The following is a 26,673-nucleotide window of genomic DNA, read 5'->3' as shown; positions in this document are numbered from 1 at the left end:
GGCCCTGACGGGGTGCCAGTTGATGCCTATTTGACACATGTTGATTTATGGTGCCCTATCTTGACCCAAGTCTTTTTGAGTGTGACAAAGGGATATATTTTAACATCATGGAGCGAAAGTATAATTGTCCCTATTTTTAAAAAGGGGCATAGAGGCGACCCCAAATGTTATCGGCCAATCTCACTTCTAGGTACCTCGGTTAAATTGTTGGGAAGAGTACTTATAGAAAGACTAGAAACATGGGCAACAAATAATCACATACTTAGAGAGGCTCAATTGGGATTTAGGCCTGAGGTTGGCACCTTGGAACAATGTATAAATCTTAATTTAATAATAAGTAAGTATACCATAGCAAAGAAGGGCCATGTATTCCTCTGCTTTGCAGATCTTAGTAGTGCCTTTGACTTGGTGAATCATGCCAAGTTGTGGAAAGTCTTAACAGATATGGGTGCGCCCTCGGATATAATAAGCTTTTTGGCACAGCTATTCAATAATTTAACAGTGCGGGTGAGATATGGAAGAAATGGAGAATGTACACCAGGTTTTAGGATAGGAAGAGGGATACGCCAAGGTTGTGTCTTGGCGCCGCTCCTATTCTCTCTTTATATAAATGGTGTAGATGCCCACTTAAAAAACTTAAAAATTGATTGCCCTAAAATAGGAGAATGCCCTATCCCAATCCTTTTATATGCAGATGATGCAGTTTTGCTGTCACGAACTGCAAATGGGTTGCAGCAACTAATGGAGGATTTCATGGAATTTATGGAGGAAAGAGATATGATGTTGAACATGAGTAAAACAGTAGTAATTACTTTTGGACAGGGAAAGGCCAGGAAGAAATCCTATTTTATTAAGGGCCACAAATGTGAAGAGGTGAATGGATTTACATACCTGGGTATACAATTTTCTAATATGGGACATTGGAGACAACACCTAGAAATTACCAAAATGAAGTATATTGGGACAACTGAGGCAATTTTTTGATTCTCCAATAAAATTGGTAATAAACCCCTAAGGAAAATGCTGCAAATTTATAAAAGCAAATCAACCAGCAGCATTACTTATGGTTCTGCCCTTTGGGGTTCGATGCCTGAGATCCATTCATTACAAGTGTTAGAGAATACATTTTTTAACAGGCTACTTGCAGTTCCAAATACCACTTCCACATATATGGTACACAAGGAATTGGGATTTCCCTACGTGGTGGATTTAATATATACAAATGCGTTGTCGGCTTGGCATGGTATTTGGTCAAAAGAAGGGACGCATCTCACCCGAAAGATCATTAAAGATTGCCTTACATTAGAACATCGGGATAGAATCCCATGGTTCATGCACTTAAAAGACCTGTTGAGAGGTATAAATCTAACACCAAACTTAGATAATCCAGGCATAGTCCTCCAATTTAGCAAGAAAGAACTGAAACATCATTTAATGGCTTGGAGGGCTAGCGAAAGAGGAAATAGAGAATGCATGAAACCAATGGTAGCTCTTTACATGATCAAAAACAATGAGGTAATACCAAATTATCTATTGACAATTGTAAATACTCAGCATAGATTTTATTTGACACGATTACGTTTTAGAATGTTGCATTTTTCCCAAAAATGAGAATTTGGAGTAAAAGCCTACCGAAGTGCCCCTGCGTGGGACGTTTTGCACAATCCACAATGCACTTTATTATATCTTGTAAATTTGATCATGACATTAGGAAACAATTCTTAAAACCACTATTTATTATTAATAAGTTATTTTACTGCAGAGAAGCTTTTAACTATTTATTTAAATTGGATACGAATGAGAAATGTGAAGCAGTGATAAAATTTACCTTACATGCAATTGAACAGAGGAAAAAGTTGTCCTATTTAGAAAAGCTCCGATATGAGAAGGAATAACCGCATAATTTGTCGTAACAAAGATTTTTATCTTTTTATTTGTAATGTATCTGAAAAAAAAATTTATTTGTATAATTTTTCCTTTTTATTTTAAAGAGACTGTTTTTCTTTTATGGAGTAAAATCCGAATAAAGACTGTTTTGAATTGAATTGAGAGGACAGTGGTAGGAGTCCAGCAGGAGTTGGCAAAGGAGGAGTGGGTAGGGATGCAAACTATAGCTGCCAGCCTTAAGGGGATGCGGAGGTGCATGGTCACGGCCACAGAACATACTGCAGCCAACTGACGCGTATACTCCCCAATGTGTGGAATCCAGGAGTGTCTGAGGGACATAGCTGCTGCCATGAGGGAGAGCCGACAACAATTGCCCTTCCAAACTGGCATCAGAGTGCTTGAGGATAAAATGGACTCCATGCACTGGGAAATGGTATCCCTCAGGGTAGACATTACTGCCTACCACAGGGATGTTGCAGCTATACTTAAAAACCAGCAGCTCCTCCTTGCTGCAGTGATGCCATATGTAGTGCCACAGATGGCAGCTGCTGGGAATTGGGTGGACAAATCTGTAACCACTGATTTCTGGCTTTGCTTTTACCGGTTCATGTTCTTCTGTATACTTTTCAATTTTGTAAGGACTTATGGCATATCCTTTGTTGACTTTCCTTGTTCTGAGTGAGTCGGCTAGGTACACAACTGGCAATTAGTTTTGAAGGAGCATGTTACTCCACAGCCAATATGAGATTTTTTCTGGTCATTAGCCTTTTTACATTTTGCATTCTGCTTTGCCTATACTTCTGTAAATATTTAACAGTTTATTTAAATTTTTAGGTGTTTTGCTGTATATTTAACAGTTGTTTTAAGTATTCATGGCAGATTTCTTTCTTTTTTCTCCATATAGTTTTTAGGTCATGATGATGACTTTTTGTTGCTTTGTTTTCCATATTTTGATTTAGAATTGTGAGTCCCATGGTCCGCTAGATCCCAAGGTACTCGTTCTCAAGGAATGGAGGGTAAGGAGTTTATTTAGGTACCTAATGGTGAATCACTCTTTGTTCACAATTATCACATGATTTTCTCACAACATCACTGGTTGGTTTTGCAAGCTGTTGATCAGATTGTTCAAATGACATTCAGAGATAATGCTCTGTCCTTTCTGTTACACAGGTTCTTCGTTTTTAGTTAATTTCCGTGTAATGTTCATGTAAGTAAAATCGATGCCTCGATAATTTTTAGAGGGATGTAGTGCAGCAGAAGATTAATAGCTATTTTTGGTCCTGATGAAGCGCCACCCGATCCGTAGGGGTAGGATAGGCACGAAACATGTTGACCTGAGTTACTAGCTGTTGGGAAGATTATTCTCTACAACCCTTTCACTGTGTGAGTGGAGGAACCTTACTCAGTATCCACTCTCCATTTGCCTATTTTTTTAATCTTGACCAAGGTCTTCCACCTCAATTAAAATTAGCCTTTGGAGGACCTTGAGCCAATTTGATCCTGTTTTTTTTATTTTCTTCTTCTTTTGTAGGGTAGGTTTAGATACATTCCTAACCCCTTTTCAGACACAGACTGTTGGTAAATACCTTTGGCAGAGTACCCTCTCTGGGGGCCCGTCAGACATTGCAGTGCCAGTCTGACGTGAAGCAGGCCCTATGATGAAGCATGACATCACATGGATGTGTGAGGGCCTGCTTCTTCCAGTACTGGAACTGCCAGTATAGAACCTGTCTCCATTGTTGCTTTCTAGGAACAGTGTACTCTTTTTTGATACGTTCATTAATTTGGGAGGTCGTACACTGGACCTTGATTATTCTCCCTGTCCCCCTCCTTTTTGTTTGACGATGTGGAACAGATCTTCTTTAGCCGTAGGAGTTCCTGGTAGCACCAGCCCATGCCACATGGGCATTGTTTTCCTTAGTCCTGTGGCTGACATCTTGCCAGTGTTAGCACTACGACAGATATGCAATCTTCCTTAACACACTGTTGACCTTTCTTCTATGGACTACTATTGTCCCTAATTTTTTAATTAGCAATTTATGTTCACCTGCACTGAAAGACACTTTACCCAAACATGTCCCTTGACATTTCCCTCAACCCTGGACTTGTGTTGGGTCACAATTGGATGGATTCCATGAAAGTGGTCACAGACCTGTACATTGTATATGTTTAGCACTATCAGACTTGTTAATAAACACCACCTACACAACTAGCATGTTTATGTGTGTTGTGACACATCTACTATGCCTAGGATTTGTGATGAGTGTAACATGTCTCAAGTCACAGAGTGTCAGTACGAGAGTGCATGAATATGTGGGCACATATCTATGCAAATGCTACCTACATGTTGTACGTTGATGTTGGCCTCACCCTGTACAAGCAATTCACTGAGTATGTGAAACATGTTGAACACATATATGCTACACCCACTACATACTGCAGGAATGAGTGTGAAACTGTAATAGGGCAATACTGTCAGCTGGGAGTATCAGTAGAACACATTGGTGTGAAACAGAAGGACTCAAGCTCATTTCTTATTGCCACTGGTCAGTTTAGCAGGATAGGAATGAGATGGAGGCAGTTGTCAAATGTCCTGCAGTGTCCAACATTCCAAAACAAAACCCATGTAATGTCAGCTGAATTCCCACACCTACCTATCAACATAGTCACCTTGAGTGTTGGGTACACTGTATGGCAAGTGCACAGGTAAGTAGATGTGTTGTAGCTGCCAATGTGACAGCTCAGTCATAAGGAGGTGTTGAACATGTCAAGAGAGGGATTTTGATGCAGGACGGAGTCCCCAGGACAACACACAATTTTCACTGTACACCCATGGGAAGATCATGAGACCCAAGCATAAGACACATGAAGTAAGGGAGTATCTAATATTATTTATTATGATAATGAAATAAGTAAAAAACAATATATAAACTCAAATCCTAATCTAACCTATCCTAACTCTACATCACCCACAACAAACCCTAACTACTCTATGTTATACTTACCTAACACATTTAATGACACATTCAAAACGTTTTCCTCCCAAACCTCCCCCCCCTTACATCACAGGACACATGCAGGAAAACATACACTAAACTACACATTTACTAACTATGACTAAACAAATATATATTGTTATTGTATTTTAGTTTTAAATTGTTTTGTATTTTTGTATTATTAATAAACACATAAAAGCCCCAACATCACCAACATAGTAAAACAAAAGAAGTAGAAAACCCACCCCCAAAACTATTTATCCTAACTAACCCACTAACCCATTCTAACCTACAACTAACCCCCTAATACTTATGAAAAACCCTGAAAAAAAGAGGAGGGAGGGGAGTGAAATTGGGAGTAGTGACATCATGCTATGCAGAGGTTGCCCCTTTTCAGTCGTCTCTTAATGTTCTTGAGGGCCTTAGTATTTTTTGCCACCTCCTTTTAAATGGAGTCCAACTTTTTGCGGACCTATTGTACATCCCTCTGTAAATTTGTGGTGACACTCATGTCCATGGCAGCAGGTGTGGGTTGCTGTGGGATCGTAGTAGAGGGTGCAGCAGCTGGAGCAAGTATGTTGACAGCTGTTGGCCCCTGCACAGCTGTGGTGCTTGGTCCAGCCTGTGTGGGCAGTGTGGATCCCCCTTGGCTGAATGCCCGCCACTCACCAGTGGATTTCTCCGAGCCATAGTGGCGTGCCATCCTCCTGAACCCAGATTCTATTGCTAATATGTGCCTATAGTGCACTGCCCTCTTCTGGAAGGCACGTAGTTGATCGTTATTCATGTTGGCACCTGTTAAAATCAGACAGGCAACCATCAGTGTCAGCACTGTGTGGATTGTGGAGTATGTACAGTAAATTAGCTTACTATCTACATCGATTAGCACATACACGCCTTATTACATTCCGGATGATACAATAGCCCTGATGGATGAAACGACAACGCGGCCTTAGCACCATTACCTTGACATCATAGCCACCCACAACAAGATAATGAATCAAACCAAGTTAGATCTGCTTAGAGTTTGTGCCATGTGTGACAATGCTAGGGCAGTGTATAATTAACATTGATCAGGGCCACTATTCCTTGTCATCTGTGTCCAATTTTCTAAACGACATCACCAGAAACCTGCATCTGTTATTGGGAATACGGGATGCTGTTGGTAACCATAAGGGTTCAATGTTGATAGGTACACATGCAAGCCTTATCAAATTGACTGTCAGCTACACTGTGAACATCACATCTACCTACAAATGTGTTGTTCCCCCCCCCATGTGCCTCAGGGGGTGTGGCCATGCAGTTCAACATCTCAACTGTCCAGGTCATCCAACAATGCATGCCCACTCATACATTGAGTCAGGGAGTGTACCATATTTTAATTGATGACAAAAACGAAGTTGGTATCCATAGGTGTATCACATGTACATTCATGTGTCCAGGTGTAGACACCCATCAATACCTGATCAGCCAATACCATTCCTCACACACCCATTACCATGCCAGCAAACAATTGGACTTGACCTCCATGCACACCTATTACATTTCATATAAGTGTGACGTAAGTGGAGAAAAAAATGTGTTGCACCATGCTGGGGGACAATTAGCCACCCAGTCCTATATGTACATTACAATACAGGAATGCACCAATTTGTCTACAAAATGGTGCATCACTGTGTTGTGGAAATGACGTTGTGTTCCAGTGCCATTATTTACACAACGGTGCACATCCATGACACATATGGAGCAACATGTGGCTTGGCATCACCTTGTTTACACAATGCTGGCCATTGAGTGCCACACGCCTCACAAGATACGACTCTCTGCACATGCACGGGGACCCACCTGAATGTGACACAGTGGCACCATCCAGCCTACTTTGATTTCTGATTATTTTACAGCTCATCAGTTCTAGCAATGTATGCAACACTCATGACTCACTCACTCAAAACACTTCGACACTACACAGGACAGACAAAAATCACACTTACTGGATGTACCTGGGTCCTCAAATCTTGCCACCTCACCTATGGTGTAGGGGGCAGGTTCACCTGAAAGATATGGATGGAAAACCATGGTTAGTATCACATCACTGTCACTACTATTGGACAACATATGGCAGTATGTACTATTTCAGAGGTAATTATCCAGGTTGTGGACAGTGCAACAGACACACCACTGCAAACTCTCAATGAGACTGACAATGAGAGCCATTCTTCTGCTCTCTTACACTGTGATTGAGACTCATGTAGTGCTACAACCTGCAACAACCATTTGTGGGCAATCTGTAGAAGATGGAACTCCATGGAATGAGCGGGAGTTTGGTAACAGATAAATGACACTACCCTTGTGCTCTGCAAGACAACCGACTCAGGTATTCTGGCTTGTTCCGCAAGGAACACAGAGGCACTTTGTGGAGGACAAGCGACTACATTTTTAGTCTACCATTTTTTTGCATTGAGTAATCCATGACTGATGTGTCACAGTTGGGTGACGGCATCAAATGCCCCATTGCCTGTGCCCCCTAAGGCAGGTATGCCCACTTTGTAAACATAATGACAGGTATGATATATGTGGAAATCTGACAATGTTGCGCCATACATGGATTGTCATACTTTGTTATCACAATTTACTTACATATGGTATGCTGGTGGAGTCTTGGCTTATCATGCATGACACAATGCTGGGGCACAGATGTTGCTTTGACTCCTGAAATGTGTGACTTAGTGATGGATGTGCATGACTCACCTAACATTTGACTTGCATTGGTAAAATGGTAAGATGTGTGAAGCCCAGGTTTATACAGACACATTGACACTTCATTCAAGTTGCATGCAACCAGTCCACAAGCATTGCATGCAGCATGCCAACACTTCTTCTACTGTCATTCAAGTGTGGTGAACAGTAATAAGTTTGCCAATGGGGGACTCACCAACAGGGCCACCAATCACCACATCAAGATGGTCCAGAAGATCCTGCTCCGTGGCCAGCAGACCAGCCCAGCGATGCTTGTGCTGGTGGTCATTGCGACTGCTGTGGTACACCCTCTTCAGATGGTAGAGAACCTTGCTCTTCTGCAGCTGCCTTGCCTCCGTACAGTAGCCCTGGATCACACGGCCACAAACCTCCAGCATCAATTGGAGTTAGTGGGCTACCTGCCACACAAAGCCTCCCAGCTCCTCTTCCCCCACTCTGGCCTGTCGCCCCCTGCCTGACATTGCATTGGGGTACAGCTTGAAAAGTAAAATGTTGTAGTAATAAACATAAATAAGGAAAGGAAACTTAACACCCAAAAAATAACTTACCCATCTAACCCACCTATACAAATAACCCAGACAGACACCCCACAGCACAGGTACAAGGTAAAATACAGTTGACACACAAATTCACAGACACTGGGACAAGTAACTATCAAATACAACAGAAAACACAACAGGAGGGACACCACAAGATACAAAAAAGAGCAAGAAGACACCACCAACTCCAAGACAGAACTACACAGTCAAAAGAGCCACAGACTGTCAAGAGCAAGTGAAAGTAGACCCACTGTACCATGCCTGTAAACAGGATATCCTATGACATCACTTCCTGTGCCCTTGCATCACGTTTTCTGTTATGCATATTATTTTTTGCTGCATCTCATATTGTGTGAATTTTTTCTGACGCATTAGTTACGTGTTGCTTTTTATAATGACACATTACCTGTATGCATAGATTTGACATTAAATCAGCATTGAAATGCGTGTGAAGGTGTTACTTACCTTGATTCCAGAGGGGAGATCTGTGTTTTTGAATATTGATGAGAAATATTGGTGAGAAACCAGAGAAGGGCCATCGGACGAGGTTCCAGAGAAGCTGTTGACTTTTGGCAGGAAAGCTCCAAATGGAAAAAAACTCACAATGTGTGCCAGAGAAAGGTCTCTCACTAACCGGATACTTTTGGCACCTTTGCTCGGTGAAGATTCCTACATTCGGATATAGTCAGTTTTTTTTAGCATAGATTCCCCCTGCGGAACCAGGCTGCAAGCTGTAATCAAACAGGACTTCGTCCCAGCAGCAACGCACCTTAATCGGATTGACTTGACAGATTTGTTTCAGTCCTCTGGAGTTCTTGAAAGTCAAAAAGTGGGTTTAGTTATCAGGTTTTTCAGGATGTTGGTTGGCGTACACTTTTACATAGATAGAGGCCGCACTACCTCAGGATCAGGGTCAAGACTCACTCCTGCAAAAGCCATCAGTAGGGTCCAGAACAGTTGTAGTTGGAACTAGTCAGGTGGCCTCTTCATGAAAATGTACTTCTTGGAGCTTTTTGTAGCCCTGTAGGTTGACAGGTCATCAGCCAACTGATCCTTGGAGTCCACTCCTTTTTTCTGGGTACAAGTGGGAATACTGCAGCCCTTCAGATCTCCACACAGTCCTTAGATGCAGTTGCAGTCCTTCTTCTGACTTTCACAGGCCCAGGAGTGTTTTGAGGAGGATGCCAAGGGGTGCCAGAATTATGTTTGGTAGAGCCTGTGGGGGGAGGCTACTCCTTGCTCCTCCCTATCACTAGGTAGTTAGGGCCATATTTATACTTTTTGACGCACAACCGCGCCAACGCAGTTGTGCGTCAAAAAAGTTAACGCCGGCTAACGCCATTCCAAAGCGCCATGCGGGCACCTTATTTATGGAATGACGTTAGCCGGCGCAGCTGACTGGTGTGCGTAAAAAAAAATGACCCACACCAGGCAGTGCCGGCGTAGGGGAAAATGGAGCTTGGGCGTAAAAAAATGGGGCAAGTCAGGGCTGAAGCAAAATATTGGCCTCAACCCGATTTGCGCCATTTTTTTTTACTCCCAACCCCCATTGAAATGACTCCTGTCTTAGCACAGACAGGAGTCATGCCCCCTTGCCCAATGACCATGCCCAGGGGACTTATGTCCCTTGGGCATGGTCATTGGGCATAATGGCATGTAGGGGGGCACAAATCAGGCCCCCCATGCCCCCCCAAAAAAATACTTACCTGAACTTACCTTAAGTTCCCTGGGATGGGTCCCTCCATCCTTGGGCGTCCTCCTGGGGTGGGAAAGGGTGGCAGGGGGTGTCCCTGGGGGCATGGGAGGGCACCTCTGGGCTCCTTCCGAGCCCACAGGTCCCTTAACGCCTGCCCTGACCAGGCGTTAAAAAATTACGCAAAAGCGGCTGGACGTCAATTTTTTTTACCCGCCCACTCCTGTGCGTTATTTTTGCACAGGAGTTTAAATAAGGCGCACATGCCTTGGAGTCATTTTTTAGACGGGAACGCCTACCTTGCATATCATTAATGCAAGGTAGGCGTCCACGCTAAAAAATGACGCAAACTCCAAGATCTTTTGCGCTAGACGGGTCTAACGCCAAAGTATAAATATGGAGTTAGCTTTGCGTCGGATTTGCGTAAAAAAAAAAAAAACGCAATTCCGGCACAAAGAGAGTATAAATATGCCCCTTAGTTCTCAGGGGTAACCATGCCCACATTTGCAGCAGTTCCTGTGTCCTACTGCAAGCAATCCCAAACTGCCCCTCTCTGTCCGAATTCAAGAAGGTGAAAACCTTCTTCCATTGTACAGAGCCTATGAGCCCGCCACACAAGTGAGGCCAGAAAAATAAGCAACACCTCCTCTGTGGTCACTTCACACCAGTTCTCTCTGTGAGATACGCACTGGGTTTAAGGAAAAGATTACAGCTAAATAAAGGAAGAATTTCTGCCCTAAGCTATGTTTTTTTAAATAGTAAAAATGTTTTAACGAGCAACCCCAGCTATTCATTTAGAAGAAATAAAACACAGCAAATCAGATAACCTTTTTCAAATTGAAGGCCTGATTTAGATCTTGGTGGTAGTAATGCCAATCCACTGCAGCAGCAGATCCGAAAACACCATCACATCAATGGTGTTCCACCCATCATATTTAGATGCATTGCAGCTCAGCCGCATACCCCCACGACAGAGTGCTCTTCCTAGCCGTCAGGCTGGCGTGTTCCCTGTAACCCAATTCAAATGTTACATTCCTGCAGGCCGTGTACTGGTGGAGGATGGCTGATAGAGGGAGCCAGTCACTGGATCATACAATGGTAGTGGAAATGGAATAGAGGTAAGTCACACAGACACACTGTACCTTAGCCATATCTGTCCACCTGCACAACACACTATGCAACACACCACAGGCACACTATAATCCATTGCCATTCCAAAACCACACAACATGTACATGCAGAAAACACACATTACCATTCATCCATGACACAACACACATACATTACTGACCGACACCCACACACGACACAACCACAATTACACACTCATCTACACAAATACACTCACACACAAGCAGAACTACACACATCACTACAACCAAACCATACTTGCCTGAAGGTTGCACACAGCTACAGAACGAAACATACACAATAACAAAAAACCCACATGCAAGTGACACACATACAGACACGACAACATCACCCACCCAAGCTCCCTCTACCTCAACAAACTAATCAAATGACACACAAACATAGACATAATGACTCACATTCCCAACTGGAAGTACAACATCACAGGTACAGGTCCTCTTGCAATATATCCGAATGGACATAGTTGTCGGGTGTGAATCTAATGTCACTGAGGAGTCAGCATTTATTTGGCAGTAAATAATTACATCAAAATGACAGTTGTGTATGGGTGTAACATGTCATGTACCAGTGTGTCCCCATCCATGTTCCACACAAATGTATTCCCAAAGAATGCATGTCACAGTAATTCCAAACAGTTACTGTGACATGTTACTGTGACAGGTATATGACTGCAGTGGTCCCAAGGTCATATGCGATGACCACACAATGTACACAGCAAATGCAGGTTTCCTACCTTTAAGTCAGGTGAAGGGGGATTGTGTTTTCTCTGTGGTCCAGTGACAGCAGTGACAGAGGGTCTTGTGCAGTCGTGTTCAGTCAAAAACAGAAGTGGAATGGGAGGAAAAGGTATGTCTGTACCCCATTTCCCCTCCAATCTGCAAACTCAGGTGTGGAGGTCTGGGGGCACAAAGGAGAAACCAATATTACCAGTCTTGACGAGTACTTGGTAGGTCATTTGAACACTAAGGGGCCAAAGACATTTGTGAAGGAAAGGATACCTCAACAGAAGCAGAGCATCTACTCTGTTACTACTGCCTCTCCAGACTGAGCATTAGTCAGGGTTTTGCAATGTATTTCTGACGGTTAATGGTGGAGAAAATAAAGGATGACCTGTCTTTACAAGAACCAATGGAAACCTGTACAAGGCTAAATTGATGGGAAGATCTACATGGGAACCTCTTCAAGAACACTAGTTAATCAGAAGTCACAACATCCCTATCTATATTGTGGAGCTGCAACATACATGTCGGCACCAATGTCTTGCTCAACACTCCAAGAATGGCTAGGAGGCACTAGTTCTTCACTTGCCTGGTGAAGGATTAATTTCTGTTGGCTGGAAAAAGAAGTTCTAATTCCAAATCCATTTGAAGATTATTTTATCATCTATATTCCATCACTAGTTAGTTTTGAATTTGAAGTTGGTAACTAACTATAAACTCTAGTTTCCAACGAAAGCTTATAAAGTCAAATACCTTAGTGAGTCTCCATGTCTGATTGGTGTCCAGTCACTGGAAAATCTTGATAGATCTTGAGATATGGGCAGCCAAATTCTTAAGTACCCTTGGGTCCATTGAGAGTTATTGTCCAATTCAAATACTAAATTGATTGCTCAAATCCATTACCTTCGCAGTGTGTCCTCATCAGACACTTCCAACAGGATCATTTGTTACAATTATCATTAAGACTGAGGGCTTGATTCCCAAAGGTAAATGTGTACTTTTCAAACTTTTATGTGTGGAGACTACACAGTCGTAAAAATACTACTAGTAAAATACCTTTGTGAATAGGAAAAAATTGAAAACTTACGCAAATGTGTAGAATCACCTTTGTGAATTAGGTCCTAAATTTTTAAGGCAGCACCATTGGCTTCATTTGTGTGGGTCATTGCTGTTTTAGCTTTGAGAATTTCTGAATGTAGAGAATTTTGATGGGACTCATTTTTATTGTTCTTGGGTATTGAAAATTCAGGCACCGAGTCTTCAGCCTACTGAATTGTCCTATGTGTACCCAACTTCAAAGTCATACTATTTTCAGTTTTGTGTCCAGAGTGTCTGGGAAGAAGCCCTTACACAAACCAGATTACCTTTTTGGGAAAAATCCTTGCAAGAAACAAGAGACAATGAAAGTCTGAAGATACCATTGTTGATGGCCACATACTTAATCTTATAGAAGATCCACTGTTTAGTGAGCAGGGACTATAAATCTTTTGTGACAATATCTCAGCTCCAGAAGATATTAGCATATTATCTTTTTTCTAGTTCATAATTTGGTACTTAACTACCTGTTCATATTGTCTTCTTAAAGATAAAGAACACAGGCTCACTAGTAAAATGTTGCAGTTTATTTTTCTGTTATTATTATAGTGGCTCCCACCTCTTTCATTCACTTAAGAAGACCTTGGATGCTCACCATCCCACCTAAAGGAATTCATCTAGCTAGACAACTGGATAATAACAAAACTGTGGCCCTGGGACCACAGTGGTAAACAGTACTAGCCACACAGGATTCTGCCCATTCATGTTCCAGAAAAATCAATAAAACGTCTCACCAACTGTAATGTTCTCCCAAAGTACAACTATGCAGGAAAATGGAATGTTAGGGGATGGGCAGAGATTACACAGTCTTTATGTGAGCTATAGCCCAGTTCCCATAAGTCGACCAGAGTCTCATTAATCCTAGTTCCAGAGCGTTTAGTTTGTAGTAGTCCCCCGTTCTTAGCAGTTTGGCAAAAGCTGCAACACCTTCTTGAGAAAATAAATTGTGAGACATATACAACATTGACCAAGCAACATCACAGTTATGAAATAATTAAATGAAACCAATGATGATTACATAAAAAAGTAATTATTGAAATGACACCAAAATAGAAAATGGATGTAAGAATGAAGAGTTATCACAAAAGTACAAAAGCATTCTGTTGCAAACAGGAGAAAATCACCTTTCATTATTGGCAAATGACTCAGTTGACGTTTCCCCAGGTAACAGGTATGGAGACACCCTTTGAGGACAACCACAGTTCACCGAGTTCAGGAAAGGGTCAAGGATTCACAGAGTATCAAGGTCTGATCTTCGGATTTAGTGAGCGGTTGTAGCTCTACTTAGTAGGTCTCCAAAAGTCAAGATATCTATTTTCGGTGGCTCCTCAGTATCCTCAAACTTAGCATTTGTTAACGAAAATGGCTTAATTAGAAAATTATTAATGAATGTTTATGTGTTCTAATAAAGAATTTGTTAGAAAATGATTAACGTAGAAAAATCATGTGCACGTTTGAAATTGTGACTGTGGAGAATGACCACCAGAATTCACGAAATGTACAAAAAGAGTGATTACCGTACATGAAATATGGAAAAAGTATTACATTTATGTAATAATATGTCATATTGAGAGTTATAAACTATGTCTTTTTTTTACATTTTTTACTTTAATTTTTTTTAAAGATGCACAGCAGAAAAAAATCTATGAATAAGATACATGTAAATACATATAAATTATCTCATTCATTTACAACAAGCAATGGTCACTAATAGATTCTTCAAAACCATCTTCAATAGAAATAAAGTGAAGGAATAGTGCAGTAAATTAATTGTACCAAATATATATCACATACAAAAAACAATTAACTGCTCCCTAACCACTGTGCCAACGGGGCCCAGATTAATTTACCAATCTGCCTGCGGGATCGGCCCTTAAGCGCATAAGAGCCCATTTCAAAATAAAACATTGAGGAAAGGCGGGGTATCCATTGGTTAAAGGTCGGTGACATAGGTTTCAACCAATCAGATGCAATACAGCAGCGGGCCACTGACATAGCTAAAAACAAAAACCTATGTGATTGCCCTGTATACCCTGCTCCATCAGTTCCTAATAATAAAAGTTGAGGAGTAATCCCAACATCCTGGTGGATAATCCTTGACAGAAACTTGGCAATGTCAGTAAATAGCTCATGCAGCCTACTGCAGCTAAACAAATATGTGTACTAAATCGTCCGCTACACTTTTACAACTGGGGTATACCACCCCCCGTCGAGCTGCCCCATTCGGATAACTTGGCAGGGGTATAATATAGATGAAATACTGTTTTATAATGTTGAGCTTGGGGCCCAGCAGCAAGCAAGAATCACTGGGCCATCTCTAAAGAAGCCAGGAATGAAGATTCAGAAGCCCCAATACTTCATCCCCACCTCTCCACATGATCGTCAAATCGTCAGAAAATAAGTCAAGGAACAGTGGGTATAGCGTCCGAGCCCGCCATTTGGTTGACTTACATAAAACCTCCAAAATTGGGTTTCTGTCCCCCAATGGCCCATATTCAGAGGAGGATGGAGACAACAAGAAGTCCCTGATTTGAAAAAAAAATTACAAAATCTTTGCTATCAAGCATAAAGTCATTTTTTAATTCTTCAAATGATTTAAAATGACTGTCCTTATATAAATCCCCAATACGCCGAACACCACACTGTGCCCACTGAGCACAACACTTGTCCTTAAAGATGTCAGGGAGTATGGGCATATTCGAAATAGGCGTGTAGAAATTAAGCAAACCAATTCCAATTCTGCTTTTAATGCTAGACCAGACCTTAAATGCAGCCCGAACAGTCTTAAACTTAACTTTTTTGAAATAGCTGGGTCCGACTATTCTCATAAAAGCCACATTGGCATGCCTCCCCCATATCATATTGTAGATGGTTGGACAAATTTCACCAGCGCCTCTATAATCAACATCTTGGGTAATTAGTGGCTGGATATATTGTAAGGCTGTTTCCCAATAATAGAGAAGAAAATTTGGAGCTGCCCAACCCCCTTTCATTCTTGGGAGCACTAAGTACTTGTATGCACACCTGGGCTTTGCTAAAGGACCATATAAAACCATTTGCTAAGTTCTCCATATGTTTAAGCCAGTCGTTACTAATTTCCAATGGGATGGTTAAAAAAAAAATACAGAACCCTGGGAAGGAAGAGCATCTTAATAAGGTTGCACCACCCGATAATCGTAAGGTGTAAATTATTCATGCGGTGTAGTTCTTTTCTAATTTTGGCTAAAATAGGAGCAAGATGGCTCTCAACAGTCTGCTCCAGATTAGTCATTAATCTAACACCTAAGTAGGTGATGTGTTCCACCCTCCTATTATCTGCAATAGAGACCCATTAATTGCCCGTTATTTGACAGTTAGCCTTGTTTAGTAAGTAGCCTGAGACTTCACCAAACTCCACAGTTAACTTCTCTATTTCTTCAACCGCCATCCCAGGGTCAGGTGTAGTAACGGCTATGTCATCAGCAGAAGCCAGTATTTTAAATGTGCCTTCAATCATTACCATAGGCAGGATCAAATTGCTTTCAATGAGCCTTCTAATTAAAGGATGAATGTGGAGTGCAAAGAGCAATGGTGAACAGGGACATCACTGTCTAGTGCCCCTTGTAATAAAAATGGGCTCAGAGGCTGCCCCAGCCAATTGAATTTGTGCCGTAGGTTTCTGGTATAAGCCCTGGATAGCCCTAATAAAACCAGAATCTATATTATATTTAAGAAGCACTTCCCAGAGGTACTCCCAGCTCACCCGATCAAAGGCCTTTCCGGCATTTAACAAAATTAATGATATAGGGGCTGCTGTAGCCTGGGATGCATCTAACATGGCAATGACCCGTCTCAAATGGTCGGCGGTCCCACACCCAGGGATAAATCCATGCTCCCATGGAGAATCAAGTCCACTAATTACTCAGCTCATTCTAGTCGCAAGAATTTTAGCATATAACTTAGCGTCTCCATTTATTAATGAAATATGTGATAAGAACCTGGTGGTAAGAGATCCTTCTCCTTTTTTAAGAATACAATAATATTAGCAGCTAGCCATGAGCCCGGCACCTGTAATCCATCCTGTACTGACTTAAATAATGCCAAAATGTCATCTTTTAATTCACCAAAAAAGATCTTAAAAAATTCCATTGGGATCATGTCTGGCCCAGTAGCTTTCCCACTGGGCATAGAGCCTAGTGCTGCAGAAATCTAGTCTAGTGTGATAGGGGTAGCTAATTGACGGCTCTCATCTGCCGGCAATCTTGGTCCTGGAGTTTTACTCAAATACTGACTGATCCTTTCTCCTAAATCACATGGGGGTTGGGTTTCCTGCTGATACAATGCAGAGTAGTAATCCTTAAAAACCTTTAGTACAATCTGCCCTTGCTTATCCTTAATTGAGGTAATAACACCCTGAGTCACCTTCTTTCTAGTATTATACGCTAAAAGCTTACCCACCTTCTCGCTAAATTCGTAACATTCCTCTCTGCAAATATGAGTGACTCTAGCTTTCGTGGCAGCAAGTTGATTCAGAGTATCTTGTATAGGGAGGTTATTCCTATTCAGCCCCACAATTTGACACTCCAAAAGAGCCAGCTTGGTCTGTGTTGCGCATATAGCTGAAGTGCATTGCTTTTCCCGATTTAGGGCATAGCTTAAGGTTTCCCCACGAACAGCTGCTTTTAAAGCATCCCAGAGCACCCCAGGAGGAGCAGTCCCCCCGTTGAAGCTCAAAAACCCTGGTATCCATCTTTTCATCCATGCCACATAGGCCGAATCCAGCAGTAATCCCCGATCAAAAGACCATCATTTATGATGTTGCTCTTTGCGTAAAACAGTAAATTGTGATACCAAAGGGTTGTGGTCAGACATGAATCTAGGGAACTTTTCGACAGAAAGCCCTTCACACAATGGGATTGATAAGAAAAAATAATCTAGTCGGCCAGACTTCCCATGCGGATGGGAGAAAAAGGTATACTCAGTATCAGTGGCCTTACAGTGCTGCCAGGCATCCATGAGACCATGACACTGCACCAGAGTTTGTAAGGCTCGAAAAACCTTCAGCTTTCTTCCCAAATACAAATCCCTACTCTGCAAGGGGATATTACCCTCGATATGTATATTCAGATCTCCACACATGATAAGCGGTAAGGGCCAAGCTGCAAGCTCCATATTCAAGGCATTGATGATATCCGGCTCATCAAGATTAGAGCCATAAATTGAGCACAGAGTAAATCTGGATTGCCCTATAATACACTCCAAGATCACCCAAGGGCCCAGATTATCAAACTGTTTCTTAGCCACCATTAGCAAACTACATCATGCGAGTACTGCAACACCTTTCGTTGTGGTTCCTTGAGTATTATAAGCCAATAATTGAAAGCCAGGAAGGTCCAACAGATATTTTCTAGAGGGAATAACATGCATCTCTTGCATGCAGATAAAATCTGCCCTCAATGTTTTTAAACCCTGGATAACAGAATACCTTTTCATAGGATCATTTAACCCGCATGTATTTAACGTAGCTATACGAAGATTGTTACAGTGACCCATTTAAAACCCAATCATTAACTACCAGAATCAAAGCGGACCTAATTGTAAATACGAAAAAAACCATCAATACCTTACTGTTCATCTTTCTCCCTTTAAAGCTACCCAACCCTACCCAACCCCAGCACCCCACACCACCCAGCCCACCCAGACCCAAAACAACCCCACCCCCTCCCCCAAACCCTACCAAATGAGACAGCCAGACTAAAAGTCTGTAAGATGGACAAGGCTCCTCCCCTCGGGGGCTCCAAGCAGCATCTCTTTGGTCTAGGGGCCAAAGTAAAACTTGGCAACAGCAGGCCTGCCCCCCCCCAAAAAAAAAGTGGCCCAATAGAAAAAGAAAAAAAAACAGAAAAATGACCATAAAAGTAGCCAACCATAAAAAAAAAAAAAAACACACACTTGTTAGTCCACTAGGCCAGTACACTCTAAAGCATTTTTGAACCCTACCAAGTCAATCAAATCAAGGATTGCAAATACTCCTTGGCCTTCAACTCTGAGGAGAAGATACAATTTGTGCCTTTATATATTGTCTTGAGGCGGGCAGGAGACAGTAGGTAAGCATCTGCCCCCTTCTCCGTAAAGGGGCTAATCAATTGTCTCAAGCACCAGCGTCTCTCCACTATAGCATGACAAAAATCTGGGTGAGTAAAAAAAGTGCAGCCCTCACAGCTGATCAGGACGAGCTTTCTCAAAAATTGTTTGGAGTAACAAGTAGTTGCCAAAATAAACAATACTAGCCCTAGGCTGCTGTTGATTTGCCATGGTTTCTCCTGCCAATTGTTGCTTCTTCAAGTACAATGGGAACTGATGGGCTCTTTGCATCTCTTTCTCCCAAACCCATCCATCCTGCTTCGGAAATGCTGCATTAAATAATCTAACTATGAAGACCTTGAGTCCTGCCCTTCTGCTCCTTCTTGTATCCCGAGAATACACAAATTGTTATGGCGTTGCCGGTTTACAAAGTCCTCTACTTGCCACTGAATATCTGTAAGTTGAGTATCATGCATGGCAGTTTGTTGCGCCACTGCCCCCAATTCCATTCTATCACATTAGCCTGAGACTCAATCTGATCAAGTCTTTGTAATCATACTTACTGCTACATGTATTTGTTTTGTGGCTACCCTAGCCTTCTTACTATCGCCTTGAATCTGTTTATGTTGTGCCATGATAGTTTGATAAATGAGGTGCAGAGAAGGAGGAGGAACCTCTTCACTCACAACATCAGTACCAGAGCCCACCGGACCCACAGAAATATCTTCCAGGCTATGCTGTAATTTTTGAGTGCCTGTATAGTCCCACGACATTGCTCTCACCCTGTATGCAGCTTTCTTTTTTTTGTTTTCTCGTTGGACTTCGTAAGCTTGTCCAGGCTAGCCACCTCAATCCGCCCTTCATGACGTTTAATCACGGTGCACCTCAGCGTAGAGGTAGAAGTTAAGGGAACTATTGTAAATCTTTGAGTCTGTTAAGGAACTAGTGTTAGAGTTATCGGAATCCCTGGATTGATCCGATAGGGAATAACATTTTTCTCCGACCTCTCCTTGACCAAAGCAGTCCTCTTTTCCTGCCCGGATGTTACAGGAGGCCCAAAGGGTGTAATCGGGGCTCTGCGAGTCTTCACCTATCAAAGAATGCGCTGCCGCTGCCCTATCACAATGCTGCCATTTCTCAGAGTCTTGGGCATGCATATCATTGCCAGGAGGGACAGGGTCCTGCAAAATCTGGCAGCATCCTTCCCCAGACATAGCTAATAGGCCCTCGCCGCTAGAACTAGGAGCTGAAACATGTAGGGCTGCCAAGGAAACATCCCCGGCAGGATCACTCACATCCGAGTGCCCGATACCATCAGCGCCGACCTTGAGCAGTGTTCTATTGCTCGCAGAGGGTGCAAGAGGCGCTGGTTCACCACTGCAGTCACCCGCCTCAACCTCCACTGCCACCGGTTCCGGGGGCACTTAAATTTAGTAGTCTTTGTCAGCCCGCCACCTGGGGGGCTGGGTGAGTTATAAATTGAGGATTCTTAATTATTAAGGGTATGGTCAACCCACCCCATGCTCTCCAACAGTATTAACATCCAACTTTAACTTACAGTTCCGTTCCAGTACCAGTACTGATACTGGGGCTGGCTGTTTGTCCTCCAAAGTCCCCTGAGCTTTTAAGGTTGTTTTCTTCCCGGCGCTTCCACTTCTAGGGGCAACACCCCGGGGCAGGCGCAGGAGCTGAGAATGTCACCGATCCAGGGGTCCGGGCTTCGGCCGGCTGCTATGTGCAGTTTTTGGGGCCATAGGCTCCCCCAGCTCCCGCTGGCTTGGCCGAGTTTGGGGAATATAAAAAAGTCTCCAAAGGCTGCCGTTGCAGCTCGCACGGCTGACAGGACACATATTGTGAGAAGGTAGCCTCTTTCTAGCCTTGTTACCCCCACTTTTGGCCTGTTTGTGAGTGTATGTCAGGGTGTTTGTCACTGTTTTCACTGTCTCACTGGGATCCTGATAGCCAGGCCTCAGTGCTCATAGTGAAAACACCATGTTTTCAGTATGGTTGTTATGTGTCACTGGGATCCTGCTGGTCAGGACCCCAGTGCTCATAGGTTTGTGGCCTATATGTATGTGTCACTGGGACCCTGTCACACAGGGCCCCAGTGCTCATAGGTGTGCATGTATATGTTCCCTGTGTGGTGCCTAACTGTCTCACTGAGGCTCTGCTAACCAGAACCTCAGTGGTTATGCTCTCTCATTACTTTCAAATTGTCACTAACAGGCTAGTGACCATTTTGACCAATTTACATTGGCTTACTGGAACACCCTTATAATTCCCTAGTATATGGTACTGAGGTACCCAGGGTATTGGGGTTCCAGGAGATCCCTATGGACTGCAGCATTCCTTTTGCCACCCATAGGGAGCTCTGACAATTCTTACACAGGCCTGCCACTGCAGCCTGAGTGAAATAACGTCCACGTTATTTCACAGCCATTTTACACTGCACTTAAGTAACTTATAAGTCACCTATATGTCTAACCTTTACCTGGTAAAGGTTAGGTGCAAAGTTACTTAGTGTGAGGGCACCCTGGCACTAGCCAAGGTGCCCCCACATTGTTCAGAGCCAATTCACTGAACTTTGTGAGTGCGGGGACACCATTACACGCATGCACTACATATAGGTCACTACCTATATGTAGCTTCACCATGGTAACTCCGAATATGGCCATGTAACATGTCTATGATCATGGAATTGCCCCCTCTATGCCATCCTGGCATTGTTGGTACAATTCCATGATCCCAGTGGTCTGTAGCACAGACCCTGGTACTGCCAGACTGCCCTTCCTGGGGTTTCTCTGCAGCTGCTGCTGCTGCCAACCCCTCAGACAGGCAGCTGCCCTCCTGGGGTCCAGCCAGGCCTGGCCCAGGATGGCAGAACAAAGAACTTCCTCTGAGAGAGGGTGTGACACCCTCTCCCTTTGGAAAAGGGTGTGAAGGCAGGGGAGGAGTAGCCTCCCCCAGCCTCTGGAAATGCTTTGTTGGGCACAGATGTGCCCAATTCTGCATAAGCCAGTCTACACCGGTTCAGGGACCCCTTAGCCCCTGCTCTGGCGCGAAACTGGACAAAGGAAAGGGGAGTGACCACTCCCCTGACCTGCACCTCCCCTGGGAGGTGTCCAGAGCTCCTCCAGTGTGCTCCAGACCTCTGCCATCTTGGAAACAGAGGTGCTGCTGGCACACTGGACTGCTCTGAGTGGCCAGTGCCACCAGGTGACGTCAGAGACTCCTGCTGATAGGCTCCTTCAGGTGTTAGTAGCCTTTCCTCTCTCCTAGGTAGCCAAACCCTCTTTTCTGGCTATTTAGGGTCTCTGTCTCTGGGGAAACTTTAGATAACGAATGCATGAGCTCAGCCGAGTTCCTCTGTATCTCCCTCTTCACCTTCTGATAAGGAATCGACCGCTGACCGCGCTGGAAGCCTGCAAACCTGCAACATAGTAGCAAAGACGACTACTGCAACCCTGTAACGCTGATCCTGCCGCCTTCTCGACTGTTTTCCTGTTTGTGCATGCTGTGGGGGTAGTCTGCCTCCTCTCTGCACCAGAAGCTCCGAAGAAATCTCCCGTGGGTCGACGGAATCTTCCCCCTGCAACCGCAGGCACCAAAAAGCTGCATTACCGGTCCCTTGGGTCTCCTCTCAGCACGACGAGCGAGGTCCCTTGAATCCAGCGACACCGTCCAAGTGACCCCCACAGTCCAGTGACTCTTCAGCCCAAGTTTGGTGGAGGTAAGTCCTTGCCTCACCTCGCTGGGCTGCATTGCTGGGAACCGCGACTTTGCAAGCTACTCCGGCCCCTGTGCACTTCCGGCGGAAATCCTTCGTGCACAGCCAAGCCTGGGTCCACGGCACTCTAACCTGCATTGCACGACTTTCTAAGTTGGTCTCCGGCGACGTGGGACTCCTTTGTGCAACTTCGGCGAGCACCGTTTCACGCATCCTCGTAGTGCCTGTTTCTGGCACTTCTCCGGGTGCTACCTGCTTCAGTGAGGGCTCTTTGTCTTGCTCGACGTCCCCTCTCTCTGCAGGTCCAATTTACGACCTCCTGGTCCCTCCTGGGCCCCAGCAGCGTCCAAAAACGCCAAACGCACGATTTGCGTGTAGCAAGGCTTGTTGGCGTCCATCTGGCGGGAAACACTTCTGCACGACTCTCCAAGGCGTGGGAGATCCATCCTTCAAAGGGGAAGTCTCTAGCCCTTGTCGTTCCTGCAGTATTTACAGTTCTTCAGCCTAGTAAGAGCTTCTTTGCACCAACCGCTGGCATTTCTTGGGCATCTGCCCATCTCCGAGTTGCTTGTGACTTTTGGACTTGGTCCCCTTGTTCCACAGGTACCCTCAGTCAGGAATCCATCGTTGTTGCATTGCTGATTTGTGTTTTCCTTGCATTTTCCCTCTAACACGACTATTTTGTCCTTAGGGGAACTTTAGTGCACTTTGCACTCACTTTTCAGGGTCTTGGGGAGGGTTATTTTTCTAACTCTCACTATTTTCTAATAGTCCCAGCGACCCTCTACAAGGTCACATAGGTTTGGGGTCCATTCGTGGTTCGCATTCCACTTTTGGAGTATATGGTTTGTGTTGCCCCTATCCCTATGTTTCCCCATTGCATCCTATTGTAACTATACATTGTTTGCACTGTTTTCTAAGACTATACTGCATATTTTTGCTATTGTGTATATATATCTTGTGTATATTTCCTATCCTCTCAGTGAGGGTACACTCTAAGATACTTTGGCATATTGTCATAAAAATAAAGTACCTTTATTTTTAGTATAACTGTGTATTGTGTTTTCTTATGATATTGTGCATATGACACTAAGTGGTACTGTAGTAGCTTCACCCGTCTCCTAGTTCAGCCTAAGCTGCTCTGCTAAGCTACCATTATCTATCAGCCTAAGCTGCTAGACACCCTATACACTAATAAGGGATAACTGGGCCTGGTGCAAGGTGCAAGTACCCCTTGGTACTCACTACAAGCCAGTCCAGCCTCCTACATTGGTTGTGCAGCGGTGGGATAAGTGCTTTGAGACTACTTACCACTCTTGTCATTGTACTTTTCATAAGAGAAAAATATACAAAACAAGGTCAGTGTATATACACATAGCCAAAAAGTTTTGCATTTCCTCTTTTCACTCTTTTCTAAGTGCTGAAAAGTACTTCTAAACTTTCAAAAAGTTCTTAAAAGTTTAAAAAGTTTTTTTTCTGTCTTTCCAAAAAGTTCTGAAAACTTTTTTCTCTTTTGCTATCACTTTAACTCTCTCTAAAAATGTCTGGCACAGGCCAAAAAGTTGAACTGTCCAAACTTGCATATGATCACCTTAGCTGGAAAGGAGCAAGGAGTCTCTGCATAGAGAGAGGTTTGAGTGTAGGGAAGAATCCTTCCTTAGAACTGTTAATTAATATGCTTAGAGTACAGGATAAGGCCACAAGTGCCCAATCTGTAGAAAAAGTAGCTAATGGTTCTCAATCTGATCCAGGGACTCCCCCAGGAAAAGGTTCAGGAAAGAAACTTCTCAGCCTGCCCATTACTAGACAGTCTAGCATAGTTGGTACAGAGGTTGAATCACATCATACTGATGATGTGCTCTCACATTATGCTGGTAGCCAAGCTGTTAGGGTGCCCCTTGTAAGGGACATGTCTCCTTCTGTTCATTCCCATCATACCTCTGTATCTAGAAATGTCCCTCCCACCCACCCTGATGACAGATTGTTAGAAAGGGAGCTCAATAGATTGAGAGTGGAACAAACCAGACTGAAGCTCAAGAAGCAACAGCTGGATTTGGATAGACAGTCTTTAGAAATAGAGAGGGAAAGACAGAAAATGGGTTTAGATACCCATGGTGGCAGCAGCAGTATTCCCCATAGTCATCCTGCAAAAGAGCATTATTCCAGGAATCTGCACAAGATAGTTCCCCCTTATAAGGAGGGGGAGGACATTAACAAGTGGTTTGCTGCACTTGAGAGGGCCTGTGCTGTACAGGATGTCCCTCAAAAGCAGTGGGCTGCTATCCTATGGCTATCATTTAGTGGAAAAGGTAGGGATAGGCTCCTTACAGTGAAAGAAAATGATGCCAATAATTTTACAGTTCTTAAGAATGCACTCCTGGATGGTTATGGCTTAACCACTGAACAGTACAGGATAAAGTTCAGAGAGACCAAAAAGGAGTCTTCACAAGACTGGGTTGATTTCATTGACCATTCAGTGAAGGCCTTGGAGGGGTGGTTACATGGCAGTAAAGTTACTGATTATGAAAGCCTGTATAACACAATCCTGAGAGAGCATATACTTAATAATTGTGTGTCTGATTTGTTGCACCAGTACCTGGTAGACTCTGATCTGACCTCTCCCCAAGAATTGGGAAAGAAGGCAGACAAATGGGTCAGAACAAGGGTGAACAGAAAAGTTCATACAGGGGGTGACAAAGATGGCAATAAGAAGAAAGATGGTGAAAAATCTCAAGATAAGCATGGGGATAAGGGTAAAACCAAAGATCCCACTTCAAATCTTAAACACTCTTCAGAGGGTGGGGATAAAACAAATTCTTCCTCTTCTTCCCAACCTGCACACATTAAAAAGCCTTGGTGCTTTGTGTGTAAAAACAGAGGCCATAGGCCAGGGGATAAGTCCTGTCCAGGTAAACCCCCTGAGCCTACCACCACTAATACATCAAGCTCTAGTGCCCCTAGCAGTAGTGGTACTAGTGGTGGGACTGCTGGCAACAGTCAAGCAAAGGGTGTAGTTGGGTTCACTTATGGGTCCATAGTGGAAACTGATGTAATCAGTCCCAAGACAGTTTCTGTCACACCTAGTGGCATTGGCCTTGCCACACTGGCTGCTTGTCCCCTTACAATGGATAAGTACAGGCAGACAGTTTCAATAAATGGTGTTGAGGCCTTGGCCTACAGGGACACAGGTGCCAGTTTCACTTTGGTGACTGAAAACCTAGTGCCTCCTGAACAACACATCATTGGACAACAGTATAAGATTATTGATGTCCATAACTCCACTAAGTTTCTTCCCTTAGCTATAATTCAGTTTAGTTGGGGTGGAGTTACTGGCCCTAAGCAGGTGGTGGTATCACCTAGCTTACCTGTAGACTGTCTCTTAGGTAATGACCTAGAGGCCTCAGGTTGGGCTGATGTAGAGTTTTATGCCCATGCAGCCATGCTGGGCATCCCTGAGGAATTGTTCCCTCTCATTTCAAGTGAAATGAAAAAGCAAAGGAGAGAAGGCCTGAAAACTCAGGATCCCTCTCCATCAACAGGTAAAAAGGGTATCACAGTATCCCCTAACCACCCTACCATTCAGGATACTATTCCTGTGGTGGGAGAAACCTCTCCTGGGGTGGCACCTGTTCCAAGGGAATCATCAGCTGGCAAAGCTGGACTCCCTGAGGTGGAAGTACCTCTCTGTGGGATAACTAACATTGGTGAGAAAAACAGCACCATTTTAGTTAACATGGAGCATCCCTCCAACCCTCCCAGAGAAACTTTAGTGCAGAAACCCTGCACTACCTCACAACACTTAGGACAGCATCCCTGCCCTAGTGTGGAGCTCATAGGACAGCATCCCTGCCCTGCTCCAACTCAAGAGAAACAGCATCCCTGTTCTCTCTTCCAGCCAGATGGACAAAGTTTTTGCCCAGCTATGGCTTTTCTGAGACAGCATCCCTGTCTGGCATTTCCATCACTACAAATAGGTTCAGTGGACAATTCCCACTGCTCTAAACTAAAACTTACTGATAGAAACTCTGAAAATACATCTTCACAT

The sequence above is a fragment of the Pleurodeles waltl genome, chromosome 4_2 (genome assembly GCF_031143425.1).
Source record: "Pleurodeles waltl isolate 20211129_DDA chromosome 4_2, aPleWal1.hap1.20221129, whole genome shotgun sequence".
Taxonomy (NCBI): Eukaryota; Metazoa; Chordata; class Amphibia; order Caudata; family Salamandridae; genus Pleurodeles; species Pleurodeles waltl.
Note: the sequence above shows the minus strand (reverse complement) of the source record.